Source organism: Halictus rubicundus, unplaced genomic scaffold (assembly GCF_050948215.1).
Source record: "Halictus rubicundus isolate RS-2024b unplaced genomic scaffold, iyHalRubi1_principal scaffold0023, whole genome shotgun sequence".
In the NCBI taxonomy this organism is placed as follows: domain Eukaryota; kingdom Metazoa; phylum Arthropoda; class Insecta; order Hymenoptera; family Halictidae; genus Halictus; species Halictus rubicundus.
In genome coordinates, this window is record NW_027488564.1 from 54,349 (window position 1) to 63,406 (window position 9,058).

A 9,058-nucleotide genomic window follows, 5' to 3' on the forward strand; every position below is an offset into this window, starting at 1 on the left:
TCTATCCTATCCTATCCTTTATCCTATCCTATCCTCTATCCTATCAAATCCCCTACCCTATTCTCTGTCCAATCCAATAATCTATCCTATCCAATCCTGTATCCTATACTGTCCTCTATCCTATCCTATCCTCTATCCTATCCTATCCTCTATCCTATCCTATCCTCTATCCTATCCTATCTTCTATCCTATCCTATCCTCTATCCTATCAAAACCCCTATCCTATCCTCTATCCTCTATCCTATCCTATCATCTATCCTCTATCCTATCCAATCCTCTATCCTATCCTATCGTCTATCCTATCCTGTATCCTATCCTATCCTCTATCCTATCCTATCCTCCATCCTATCCTATCCTCAATCCTATCCTTTCCTGTATCCTATCGAATCCTGTATCCTATCCTGTCCTCTATCCTATCCTATCCTCTATCCTATCCTATCCTCTATCCTATCCTATCTTCTATCCTATCCTATCCTCTATCCTATCAAATCCCCTACCCTATTCTCTGTCCAATCCTATCCTCTATCCTATCCTATCATCTATCCTATCCTATCCTCTATCCTATCCTATCCTCTATCCTATCCTATCCTCTATCCTCTATCCTATCCTATCCTCTATCCTCTATCCTCTATCCTATCCTATCCTCTATCCTATCCTATCGTCTATCCTATCCTCTATCCTATCCTATCCTCTATCCTATCCTATCCTCCATCCTATCCTATGCTCTATCCTATCCTATCGTCTATCCTATCCTCTATCCCATCCTATTCCTCTATCCTATCCTATCCTCTATCCTATCCTATCCTATATCCTATCCTATCCTCTATCCTATCCTATCCTCTATCCTATCCTATCCTCTATCCTATACTATCCTCTATCCTATCCTATCCTCTATCCTATCCTATCCTCTATCATATGCTATCCTCTGTCCTATCCTATCCTCTATCCTATGCTATCCTCTATCCTATCCTCTATCCTATCCTATCCTCTATCATATCCTATCCTCTATCCTATCAAATCCCCTATCCTATCCTCTATCCTATCCTATCCTGTATCCTATCCAATCCTCTATCCTATCCTCTATCCTATCCTATCCTCCATCCTATCCTATCCTGTATCCTATCCTATCCTCTATCCTATCCTATCCTCTATCCTATCCTATCCTCTGTCCTATCCTATCCTCTATCCTATGCTATCCTCTGTCCTATCCTATCCTCTACCCTATGCTATCCTCTATCCTATCCTCTATCCTATCCTATCGTCTATCCTATCCTCTATCCTATCCTATCCTCTATCCTATCCTATCCTCCATCCTATCCTATCCTCAATCCTATCCTTTCCTGTATCCTATCCAATCCTGTATCCTCTCCTGTCCTCTATCCTATCCTATCCTCTATTCGATCCTATCCTTTTATCTTATCCTATCCTATCCTCTATCCTATCCTATCCTCTATCCTATCCTATCTTCTATCCTATCCTATCCTCTATCCTATCAAATCCCCTATCCTATCCTCTGTCCTATTCTATCCTCTATCCTATCCTATCCTCTATCCTATCCTATCCTCTATCCTATCAAATCCCCTATCCTATCCTCTATCCTATCCTATCCTCTATCCTATCGTATCCTCTATCCTATCCCATCTTCTATCCTATCCTATCCTCTATCCTATCAAATCCCCAACCCTATCCTCTGTCCTATCCTATCCTCTATCCTATCCTATCCTCTATCGTATCCTATCCTCTATCCTATCCTATCCTCTATCCTCTATCCTATCCTATCCTCTAACCTCTATCCTATCCTATCCGCTATCCTATCCTATCGTCTATCCTATCCTCTATCCTATCCTATCCTCTATCCTATCCTATCCTCCATCCTATCCTATCCTCAATCCTATCCTTTCCTGTATCCTATAAAATCCTGTATCCTATCCTGTCCTCTATCCTATCCTATCCTCTATCCTATCCTATGCTCTATCCTATCCTATCGTCTATCCTATCCTCTATTATATCCTATTCCTCTATCCTATCCTATCCTCTATCCTATCCTATCCTATATCCTATCCTATCCTCTATCCTATCCTATCCTCTATCCTATCCTATCCTCTATCCTATCCTATCCACTATCCAATCCTATCCTCTATCCTCTATCCTCTATCCTATCCTATCCTCTATCCTATCCTATCCTCTATTCTATCCTATCTTCTATCCTATCCTATCCTCTATCCTATCCTATCCTCTATCCTATCCTATCCTCTATCCTATCCAATCCTCTATCCTATCCTATCGTCTATCCTATCCTCTATCCTATCCTATCCTCTATCCTATCCTATCCTCCATCCTATCCTATCCTCAATCCTATCCTTTCCTGTATCCTATCCAATCCTGTATCCTATCCTGTCCTCTATCCTATCCTATCCTCTATCCTATCCTATCCTCTATCCTATCCTATCCTGTATCCTATCCTATCCTCTGTCCTATCCTATCATCTATCCTCTATCCTATCCTATTAAATCCCCTATCCTATCCTCTATCCTACCCTATCCTCTGTCCTATCCTATCCTCTATCCTATCCTATCCTCTATCCTATCCTATCCTCTATCCTATCCTATCTTCTATCCTATAATATCCTCTATCCTATCAAATCCCCTATCCTATCCTCTATCCTCTATCCTATCCTATCATCTATCCTCTATCCTATCCAATCCTCTATCCTATCCAATCCTCTATCCTATCCTATCGTCTATCCTATCCTCTATCCTATCCTATCCTCTATCCTATCCTATCCACTATCCAATCCTATCCTCTATCCTCTATCCTATCCTATCCTCTATCCTATCCTATCCTCTATTCTATCCTATCTTCTATCCTATCCTATCCTCTATCCTATCCTATCCTCTATCCTATCCAATCCTCTATCCTATCCTATCCTCTATCCTATCCTCTATCCTATCCTATCCTCTATCCTACCCTATTCTCCATCCTATCCTATCCTCAATCCTATCCTTTCCTGTATCCTATCCAATCCTGTATCCTATCCTGTCCTCTATCCTATCCTATCCTCTATCCTATCCTATCCTCTATCCTATCCTATCCTGTATCCTATCCTATCCTCTGCCCTATCCTATCCTCTATCCTATCCTATCCTCTATCCTATCCTATCATCTATCCTCCATCCTATCCTATTAAATCCCCTATCCTATCCTCTATCCTACCCTATCCTCTGTCCTATCCTATCCTCTATCCTATCCTATCCTCTATCCTATCCTATCCTCTATCCTATCATATCCTCCATCCTATCCTATGCTCTATCCTATCCTATCGTCTATCCTATCCTCTATCCCATCCTATTCCTCTATCCTATCCTATCCTCTATCCTATCCTATCCTATATCCTATCCTATCCTCTATCCTATCCTATCCTCTATCCTATCCTATCCTCTATCCTATCCTATCCTCTATCCTACCCTGTATCCTATCCTATCCTCTATCCTATCCTATCCTCCATCCTATCCTATCCTCAATCCTATCCTTTCCTGTATCCTATCCAATCCTGTATCCTATCCTGTCCTCTATCCTATCCTATCCTCTATCCTATCCTATCCTCTATCCTATCCTATCGTCTATCCTATCCTCTATCCTATCCTATCGTCTATCCTATCCTCTATCCTATCCTATCCTCTATCCTATCCTATCGTCTATCCTATCCTCTATCCTATCCTATCCTCTATCCTATCCTATCCTCCATCCTATCCTATGCTCTATCCTCTATCCTCTATCCTATCCTATCCTCTATCCTATCCTATCCTCTATCCTATCCTATCCTCCATCCTATCCTATGCTCTATCCTATCCTATCGTCTATCCTATCCTCTATCCCATCCTATTCCTCTATCCTATCCTATCCTCTATCCTATCCTATCCTATATCCTATCCTATCCTCTATCCTATCCTATCCTCTATCCTATCCTATCCTCTATCCTATCCTATCCTCTATCCTATCCTATCCTCTATCCTATCCTATCCTCTATCCTATCAAATCCCCTACCCTATTCTCTGTCCAATCCTATCCTCTATCCTATCCAATCCTGTATCCTATCCTGTCCTCTATCCTATCCTATCCTCTATCCTATCCTATCCTCTATCCTATCCTATCCTCTACCCTATCCTATCTTCTATCCTATCCTATCCTCTATCCTATCAAAACCCCTATCCTATCCTCTATCCTCTATCCTATCCTATCATCTATCCTCTATCCTATCCAATCCTCTATCCTATCCTATCGTCTATCCTATCCTGTATCCTATCCTATCCTCTATCCTATCCTATCCTCCATCCTATCCTATCCTCAATCCTATCCTTTCCTGTATCCTATCGAATCCTGTATCCTATCCTGTCCTCTATCCTATCCTATCCTCTATCCTATCCTATCCTCTATCCTATCCTATCTTCTATCCTATCCTATCCTCTATCCTATCAAATCCCCTACCCTATTCTCTGTCCAATCCTATCCTCTATCCTATCCTATCATCTATCCTATCCTATCCTCTATCCTATCCTATCCTCTATCCTCTATCCTATCCTATCCTCTATCCTCTATCCTATCCTATCCTCTATCCTATCCTATCCTCCATCCTATCCTATCCTCAATCCTATCCTTTCCTGTATCCTATCCAATCCTGTATCCTATCCTGTCCTCTATCCTATCCTATCCTCTATCCTATCCTATCCTCTATCCTATCCTATCGTCTATCCTATCCTCTATCCTATCCTATCCTCTATCCTATCCTATCGTCTATCCTATCCTCTATCCTATCCTATCCTCTATCCTATCCTATCCTCCATCCTATCCTATGCTCTATCCTCTATCCTATCCTATCCTCTATCCTATCCTATCCTCTATCATATCCTATCCTCCATCCTATCCTATGCTCTATCCTATCCTATCGTCTATCCTATCCTCTATCCCATCCTATTCCTCTATCCTATCCTATCCTCTATCCTATCCTATCCTATATCCTATCCTATCCTCTATCCTATCCTATCCTCTATCCTATCCTATCCTATATCCTATCCTATCCTCTATCCTATCCTATCCTCTATCCTATCCTATCCTCTATCCTATCCTATCCTCTATCCTATCCTATCCTCTATCCTATCCTATCCTCTATCCTATCCTATCCTCTATCCTATCCTATCCTCTATCCTATCCTATCCTCTATCCTATCCTATCCTCTATCCTATCAAATCCCCTACCCTATTCTCTGTCCAATCCTATCCTCTATCCTATCCAATCCTGTATCCTATCCTGTCCTCTATCCTATCCTATCCTCTATCCTATCCTATCCTCTATCCTATCCTATCCTCTATCCTATCGAATCCTGTATCCTATCCTGTCCTCTATCCTATCCTATCCTCTATCCTATCCTATCCTCTATCCTATCCTATCTTCTATCCTATCCTATCCTCTATCCTATCCTATCCTCTATCCTATCCTATCCTATATCCTATCCTATCCTCTATCCTATCCTATCCTCTATCCTATCCTATCCTCTATCCTATCCTATCCTCTATCCTATCCTATCCTCTATCCTATCCTATCCTCTATCCTATCCTATCCTCTATCCTATCCTATCCTCTATCCTATCCTATCCTCTATCCTATCCTATCCTCTATCCTATCCTATCCTCTATCCTATCAAATCCCCTACCCTATTCTCTGTCCAATCCTATCCTCTATCCTATCCAATCCTGTATCCTATCCTATCCTCTATCCTATCAAAACCCCTATCCTATCCTCTATCCTCTATCCTATCCTATCATCTATCCTCTATCCTATCCAATCCTCTATCCTATCCTATCGTCTATCCTATCCTGTATCCTATCCTATCCTCTATCCTATCCTATCCTCCATCCTATCCTATCCTCAATCCTATCCTTTCCTGTATCCTATCGAATCCTGTATCCTATCCTGTCCTCTATCCTATCCTATCCTCTATCCTATCCTATCCTCTATCCTATCCTATCTTCTATCCTATCCTATCCTCTATCCTATCAAATCCCCTACCCTATTCTCTGTCCAATCCTATCCTCTATCCTATCCTATCATCTATCCTATCCTATCCTCTATCCTATCCTATCCTCTATCCTATCCTATCGTCTATCCTATCCTCTATCCTATCCTATCCTCTATCCTATCCTATCCTCTATCCTATCCTATCGTCTATCCTATCCTCTATCCTATCCTATCCTCTATCCTATCCTATCCTCCATCCTATCCTATGCTCTATCCTCTATCCTATCCTATCCTCTATCCTATCCTATCCTCTATCCTATCCTATCCTCCATCCTATCCTATGCTCTATCCTATCCTATCGTCTATCCTATCCTCTATCCCATCCTATTCCTCTATCCTATCCTATCCTCTATCCTATCCTATCCTATATCCTATCCTATCCTCTATCCTATCCTATCCTCTATCCTATCCTATCCTCTATCCTATCCTATCCTCTATCCTATCCTATCCTCTATCCTATCAAATCCCCTACCCTATTCTCTGTCCAATCCTATCCTCTATCCTATCCAATCCTGTATCCTATCCTGTCCTCTATCCTATCCTATCCTCTATCCTATCCTATCCTCTATCCTATCCTATCCTCTATCCTATCCTATCTTCTATCCTATCCTATCCTCTATCCTATCAAAACCCCTATCCTATCCTCTATCCTCTATCCTATCCTATCATCTATAATCTATCCTATCCAATCCTCTATCCTATCCTATCGTCTATCCTATCCTGTATCCTATCCTATCCTCTATCCTATCCTATCCTCCATCCTATCCTATCCTCAATCCTATCCTTTCCTGTATCCTATCGAATCCTGTATCCTATCCTGTCCTCTATCCTATCCTATCCTCTATCCTATCCTATCCTCTATCCTACCCTATCTTCTATCCTATCCTATCCTCTATCCTATCAAATCCCCTACCCTATTCTCTGTCCAATCCTATCCTCTATCCTATCCTATCATCTATCCTATCCTATCCTCTATCCTATCCTATCCTCTATCCTATCCTATCCTCTATCCTTTATCCTATCCTATCCCCTATCCTTTATCCTATCCTATCCTCTATCCTATCCTATCGTCTATCCTCTATCCTATCCTATCCTCTATCCTATCCTATCCTCCATCCTATCCTATCCTCAATCCTATCCTTTCCTCTATCCTATCAAATCCCCTACCCTATTCTCTGTCCTATCCTATCCTCTATCCTATCCTATCCTCTATCCTATCCTATCCTCTATCCTATCCTATCCTCTATCCTATCCTATCCTCTATCCTATCCTATCCTCTATCCTATCCTATCCTCTATCCTATCCTATCCTCTATCCTATCCTATCCTCTATCCTATCAAATCCCCTACCCTATTCTCTGTCCAATCCTATCCTCTATCCTATCCAATCCTGTATCCTATCCTGTCCTCTATCCTATCCTATCCTCTATCCTATCCTATCCTCTATCCTATCCTATCCTCTATCCTATCCTATCTTCTATCCTATCCTATCCTCTATCCTATCAAAACCCCTATCCTATCCTCTATCCTCTATCCTATCCTATCATCTATCCTCTATCCTATCCAATCCTCTATCCTATCCTATCGTCTATCCTATCCTGTATCCTATCCTATCCTCTATCCTATCCTATCCTCCATCCTATCCTATCCTCAATCCTATCCTTTCCTGTATCCTATCGAATCCTGTATCCTATCCTGTCCTCTATCCTATCCTATCCTCTATCCTATCCTATCCTCTATCCTATCCTATCTTCTATCCTATCCTATCCTCTATCCTATCAAATCCCCTACCCTATTCTCTGTCCAATCCTATCCTCTATCCTATCCTATCATCTATCCTATCCTATCCTCTATCCTATCCTATCCTCTATCCTATCCTATCGTCTATCCTATCCTCTATCCTATCCTATCCTCTATCCTATCCTATCGTCTATCCTATCCTCTATCCTATCCTATCCTCTATCCTATCCTATCCTCCATCCTATCCTATGCTCTATCCTCTATCCTATCCTATCCTCTATCCTATCCTATCCTCTATCCTATCCTATCCTCCATCCTATCCTATGCTCTATCCTATCCTATCGTCTATCCTATCCTCTATCCCATCCTATTCCTCTATCCTATCCTATCCTCTATCCTATCCTATCCTATATCCTATCCTATCCTCTATCCTATCCTATCCTCTATCCTATCCTATCCTCTATCCTATCCTATCCTCTATCCTATCCTATCCTCTATCCTATCAAATCCCCTACCCTATTCTCTGTCCAATCCTATCCTCTATCCTATCCAATCCTGTATCCTATCCTGTCCTCTATCCTATCCTATCCTCTATCCTATCCTATCCTCTATCCTATCCTATCCTCTATCCTATCCTATCTTCTATCCTATCCTATCCTCTATCCTATCAAAACCCCTATCCTATCCTCTATCCTCTATCCTATCCTATCATCTATCCTCTATCCTATCCAATCCTCTATCCTATCCTATCGTCTATCCTATCCTGTATCCTATCCTATCCTCTATCCTATCCTATCCTCCATCCTATCCTATCCTCAATCCTATCCTTTCCTGTATCCTATCGAATCCTGTATCCTATCGTGTCCTCTATCCTATCCTATCCTCTATCCTATCCTATCCTCTATCCTATCCTATCTTCTATCCTATCCTATCCTCTATCCTATCAAATCCCCTACCCTATTCTCTGTCCAATCCTATCCTCTATCCTATCCTATCATCTATCCTATCCTATCCTCTATCCTATCCTATCCTCTATCCTATCCTATCCTCTATCCTCTATCCTATCCTATCCCCTATCCTTTATCCTATCCTATCCTCTATCCTATCCTATCGTCTATCCTATCCTCTATCCTATCCTATCCTCTATCCTATCCTATCCTCCATCCTATCCTATGCTCTATCCTATCCTATCGTCTATCCTATCCTCTATCCCATCCTATTCCTCTATCCTATCCTATCCTCTATCCTA